A 6,000-nucleotide genomic window follows, 5' to 3' on the forward strand; every position below is an offset into this window, starting at 1 on the left:
CCCTGACTTACAATGGTTTGGCTTAATTTTTTGACTTTAGGGTGCTGCAAAAGTGATACACATTCAGTAGAAACCGTACTTCCACTTTTGACTTTTGATCTTTTCCAGGGCTGGGGACGTGCTGTCCAATACTCCCTCCTGCTGCTGGGCAGGAGCAGTGAGCCGCAGCGCCCAGGCAGCCCCATGACCATCGGGGTAACAGCCAGTACTGCACAGTGGACTGTGTTGCCTGCAGTTTTTTGGATATTGTGTTTCCCATCTCTTCATTTCTATAGACGCTCATCTGTGTTTCCTGCTTCTGATGAGAAGAAGGCAATTATTCTTGAGATGAAACTGAAGATAACTTCCCAGCATGAAGTTGCAAACCAGTAATGGCCATTGCACATGAGTTAGGACTTCTGCATTTCACCATCTTGACCATCGTATCCTTTAAAGCCATTTTCAACTTACCATATTTTCAACCTACAATGGATTTATTGGGACGTAACCCCATTGTAAGTCAAGCAGCATCTCTGTATAGTATATTAACCAAAAGCTGATACCACAGAAAATATTTCCAATAAATCAAATTAAAACATTTCTAAGTGGATGTACACTATGAGTATTACTGCATAAATCATCATCTCTCCTTTTCTCCTCCTGGAAATCGTAAAAGGAAAACATCCACTTTGAGCAAAACCTCCATTTTGAGCATTTTGAGATAGATGTATCCCCTCTAGTACAAAATGCATGCACAGAATACTAGAAGCAGCTAAGATCTTGCAGAAGCATGCAAGCAAGATTGAAGAGTAAAATAATGAAAAGCTGAAGGTGAGCTAAATTGTAGCAGATCTTTAGAAAAGTTAGGAAAAACACATTTCCCAAAAACGATGGAAACATGCAACTGAACTGAAACATACAGCTGAATTCCTTGTTAGAAACAAGGGATGGAGAAACAGAGTATAAGGGAGAAGGCTTCTTGAACTTGGCTTGGCTCAAAGAGTTAGAGGAAATGAGATATCAAAAAGGAAGGAGAGAGAGAGGGAAATACAGTAACTGGCCACATTTGCAGGAAGCTATCTGTTTCTACAGCAGCAGAGGGCAGAATCTTTCACAGTAAAAATCTGAAGGTTCCCTGGACCCCTCCTTTATATAGGAAATGTCCACAAATTCTAAGTCATTCAATGATGGCGGAAAAAAGCAACAGCAGCTAGGAAGGAGCTGGGGCATCACTGATGCAAGATACTACATGAAAAATTTTGGAAAAAAAAGGCAATAAAATTTCAATAGAGAAGTAACACTCACCAGAAAACACATTGCCACAGCGCAGATTGTTAAAGTGACTGTTCCTCTATGATTAAAAAAAAAATCTTAATAAATAACCTCTATGCAGGAGAATCACAAATCAGATATTTGAGAACTTAAGGAAATGATGACTAAATAACAGTAGATAAAACATGAGCTTAGGGAACTCAGAATTATTATTTAAGAAAAAAGGAAAAGAAAATGACATCAAAAGGAGCACCAGGAAGAATAGAAACGGAAGCTGCACGAATGGAAACGGAAGCTGCACGAATGGAAATAGAAGCTGCACGAATGAAAACGGAAGCTGCACGAATGGAAACGGAAGCTGCACGAATGGAAACGGAAGCTGCACGAATGGAAACGGAAGCTGCACGAATGGAAACGGAAGCTGCACGAATGGAAACGGAAGCTGCACGAATGGAAACGGAAGCTGCACGAATGAAAACGGAAGCTGCACGAATGGAAACGGAAGCTGCACGAATGGAAATAGAAGCTGCACGAATGAATAGGGACACCAGATGAGAAAAGCGAATTCAAAGAAATGGGAACACAGGAAGAATTAAAAGGACTAGGGAGAAAAGATAGATCAGAAATCAGGTGAGAATTGTGATGCACAAAAAATTAAAATCCTAAAGAGAAAACAAAATAACAATGATTATTTCCATGTTAATTCAAAAAATGTTCCTGAAATTAAAAACAAGCAACATACTGAAAGGTATACTATGCCCTCGGAAAACAGGACTAGAATCGTAAACACTGAAATGGATTCTAGTAAAATCATTGTGCTTTGAGATAAAGTTTTGAAGTCAGCAAGGCCAAAACAACAAACAACAACACAAAAAAATGAAGAAAAGAAAAGAAAATGACTTGCAAGGCAGGTAAAAGATTAGTCTCTAGTTTCCTCCTGGCAAACTTTAACTAAAAGGTAGCAAAGCAACACCTGCAAAATACTGAAAAGAGAAAAGTTGAAGGTAAAGTGTCCTTTTGTGTAAAAATGTCAGTAAAACACTGGGCGTGGTGGCTTACACCTGTATTCCCAACACTTTGGAAGGTTGAGGCAGCTAGATCATCTGAGGTCAGGAGTTTGAGACCAGCCTGACTAACATGGTGAAACCCCATCTCTACTAAAAATACAAAAAAAATTGCCAGGCGTGGTGGCAGGCCCCTGTAATCCCAGCTACTAGGGAGGCTGAGGCAGGAGAATTGCTTGAACCCGGAAGACGCAGGTTGCAGTGAACTGAGATCATGCCATTGCATTCCAGCCTGGGCAACAAGAGTGATACTCCATGTCAAAAAAAAAAAAAAAAAAAAAAAAAAATTATCAGTAAAACACCATTAAACATGCATTAAGATAGAAAATACTGTTCTTATGGGCTTTTCCTTTAGGAAACCATAGGAGAATAAATTTCAGTCAACCAAGAGATGACAAAGGGAACTATGACAAAAGATTTGTGAAAATCATTAAATATGTTCTTGGTAGAAATAAGACACACAAAAAAATGTCACTTATAAAGCAAAGCCCTGAGCTATGTAAAAGAGAGGCATCTAAAATAAAGTAATTCAGAAATGTTGAAAATGAGAGGCTAGCTAAGGGTGTGCAAGCCTGCAGAAGGAGGCAGGGAACACAGTATTAATACCAGGCCAGGCAGAACTCAGGCCAAAAGCCATTATCATTGTTTATGGAATCTAAAATGCCATTGGTTGTATGAGTTATCATTACTTTGTTTCATTAAAACAATGTAGGTGGTCAACTAAATTGTGAAAAAGTGCTTTCTTTTTACTTTGTACTTACCTAAATGGGTAGGCTTATAAAGACAAAGATTTTAAACAATGATATATCCCTATTGTACATTCATGAAGAGGAATGTATCAGTAAAACACATTGGTTTATGGCTTCCAGAAATTCTCGACTTCAGAGAGGTTCCTGAATCTATTGTTAACTCAAAGTAATGTCAATAATTTTCTGCATGATGTCGGACTCTGCCACCAGGAGCACGGGCAGATGACGTCGGCCTCTGTGCCACCAGGAGCACGGGTAGGGCAGCATTTCCTAAGCCCTCCATGACTGATTTCAGAATCTTCTTCCAAGCCATTGATTCCTGTACAAGTCAGGGAATCACTGGCACATGTGGATGGGGTAATGTTAGGAGAGTTTCATAAGGGACTGTTTGCATAGGTATGGACACTAGCTCAGGTGGTGGGGAGCCCCTACCACTCCTAGCCTGAAGGGTCCAGAGGGAAGCTGGGGCCTCCCCTGTTCTCTCGCGGTGGTGCCGCCACCAGGAAAGAGTCCCGCTGTCAGGAGCTTCCCTACCCAGCCCCCCTTGACACAGGCCACCCTGTGGCATAAGCCAGGGGGAGAACACCCAGCCTCCTTCTCTGTCTCCTGCGGGGGTGCCCTGCTGGCTGAACAGAACCCAAAGCCAGAAAGTAAAGGAGCCCATGAATCAATGTGGAGTCCTTCCAGGATCCTCGGGGTCTGAGAGGTGAATGTCAGAACCAGCCCCTGGGAAGCTGTGGCGATAGGCTTCCTCCGCCTGTTTCCCATCCTCCTGCTGTCACAGCCTTCCACTGTGCTGGAATTTATTTGCCTACTTGTGTGTTTCCTCTTCAAGACTGTGGACAGGGACTGTTTCCAGCTTAACTCTGCATCCCGAGGACACAGCAAGGGCTCCACAAAGCCTTTGGCATTCTGAGCTGGCTCTAACTGCCTGCGTTTCCTGCTGGCAGGTTTTGGTTCAGTAATACTCGATGAAACCCAAACCCCTGAGTGCTATTACAGTCACCTCACAGTGATGCCCAAGTTCTGTAAAAATCTGAGAAACCCTGGAATAAGTGATCCATTTACAGGTAAAGGGTGCCAGAATGTCCACCCTAAAATGTATCACTTTGGCCTAAGGATGATTTTGAGTTAGAAACACTTGAAAAACAGCAGATACAAGAAGTGCATGTCATTCTCCCCTTTTCCCCCCAAAAAACAGGAGGTAAAAACACTCATGTGAAAGATGCCGTTCCCTGTACCAGGAGAAAAGAAGCCCTTCTGTGACCAGGAGCCATAGCGAAGAGAATTCTATAGGAACAGACCGTGGTAAAATAATGCTTATCTTCCTGCAGCCTCCCCACATAATTTAGTTACTTTTCCATAATTTCTTCTTTATGCTCAACCTAATATAAAAGCATTTAGGTATTGCCATTTCTTTGGGTATTCATTTCCTTATTAGGCTCCCTTGTCATGTAAAACCTCTATTAAATTTGTATGCTTTTCTCCTGATAATCTACCCAGGTCAACTTCACTCTCAGGTCCAGCCAGGACCTAAGAAAGCAGAGATAAAGTTTCACGTCTCCCCTACAGGTCATTGTAATATTATTATTATAGGCTGCTTGGGCTCTCAAACCGCTAAATACTAAATCTAGAATTATTATTATTCTTAGACAGATTCTCACTCTGTAGCACCAGGCTAGAGTGAAGTGGTGCAATCGCAGCTCACTGCAACCTCTACTTCCCAATTTCAAGTGATTCTTCTCCCTCAGACTCCCAAGTAGCTGGGATTACAGGGACGCCACCATGACCAGTTAATTTTTGTATTTTCAGTAGAGGGGGTTCACTATGTTGGCCAGGCTGGTCTCCAACTCCTGGCCTCAAGTGATCCGCCAGCCGTGGCCTCCCAGAAAGCTGGGATTATAGGTGTGAGCTGCCGCACTCAGCCTGAATCAAGAAATATTAATGGAAGGAACCAACAGAACTATTGGGGAAAGGGAGAAGAGGTGCCTTTATTCCCCGATCTTTTCGTTTATATGAGTAGGGTTTTCCCCTAAAGCATTCTGTTTATTTTGCCCAGGCTGGGAGGAGTGAGTTATTTCACATGTGATTTGGGGAATGTATTAGTCTGTTCTCACACTGCTATAAAGAAATACCTGAGACTGAGTAATGTTTAAAGAAAGGAGGTTTAACTGGATTACAGCTCTGCAGGCTGTACAGGAAGCATGGCTGGGGAGGCCTCAGGAAACTTATGATCATGGTGGAAGATGAAGGGGCAGCACATCTTCACATGGCTGGAAGAGAGGAGGGAGAAGAGAGACAGAGGAAGTGCTACACACTTTTAAACAACCAGATCTTGTGAGAACTCACTCACTAGCATGAGAACAGTGAGGGGAAAATCCACCCCCATGATCCAATCACCCCTACCAGGCCCCTCCTCCAACACTGAGACATGAGAGTTTTGTATTTTACAGAGACAAGATTTGGGCAGGGACACAACCCCAAACCCTATTGGGGGAAAGCCCCTTCTTTCCTGCTGAGAGCACCCTGGTTTTCTGCTTTGCTGTCCCAGCTCTCTAACTTAGGGTCTCAGACCTGCGGTTGGTCAGCATTGCCTCTGAATGGTGGGCAAGCCTGTCTTACCCCAGAATTCAGGGATAGGGCATTACTGTGCCCTAGAGCCAAGTCACAGTCTCAACAGCCCTGTCTGTGATAAAAACTGACCTTATCTCCACTGGTTGGAATCTTTTGTGAATCCCTCAGCTGGTTCAGAATTTAGTATCAGGTGAAGCATGTCTTCTGCCTTCCCTGCCTCCGACCTCCCTCCCTTCCTTTCCTTAAGGTCAAAGGGCTCAGTCAACCACGGCACTAGGTCTATGGCACATCATCAGCAGCAGATTATACAAAGACTCTTTCTGACATTATTTATCATTCATTGACCACCCCCCCATCCCAAC

At 43.1% G+C, this 6,000-nt stretch overlaps 1 long non-coding RNA gene across 1 annotated transcript in view; it reads left to right on the plus strand.

The window, feature by feature from the left end:
• The window catches only part of LOC104673819, a 72,128-nt gene extending 67,651 nt beyond the window's left edge, over positions 1-4,477 (plus strand). The window contains exon 7 of the long non-coding RNA XR_749565.2: positions 4,266-4,477. This is a non-coding gene — a long non-coding RNA (uncharacterized LOC104673819). The remainder of the gene's footprint in view (positions 1-4,265) is intronic.
• Positions 4,478-6,000: the final 1,523 nt, after the last annotated feature.

This window comes from Rhinopithecus roxellana, chromosome 2 (assembly GCF_007565055.1).
Source record: "Rhinopithecus roxellana isolate Shanxi Qingling chromosome 2, ASM756505v1, whole genome shotgun sequence".
In the NCBI taxonomy this organism is placed as follows: domain Eukaryota; kingdom Metazoa; phylum Chordata; class Mammalia; order Primates; family Cercopithecidae; genus Rhinopithecus; species Rhinopithecus roxellana.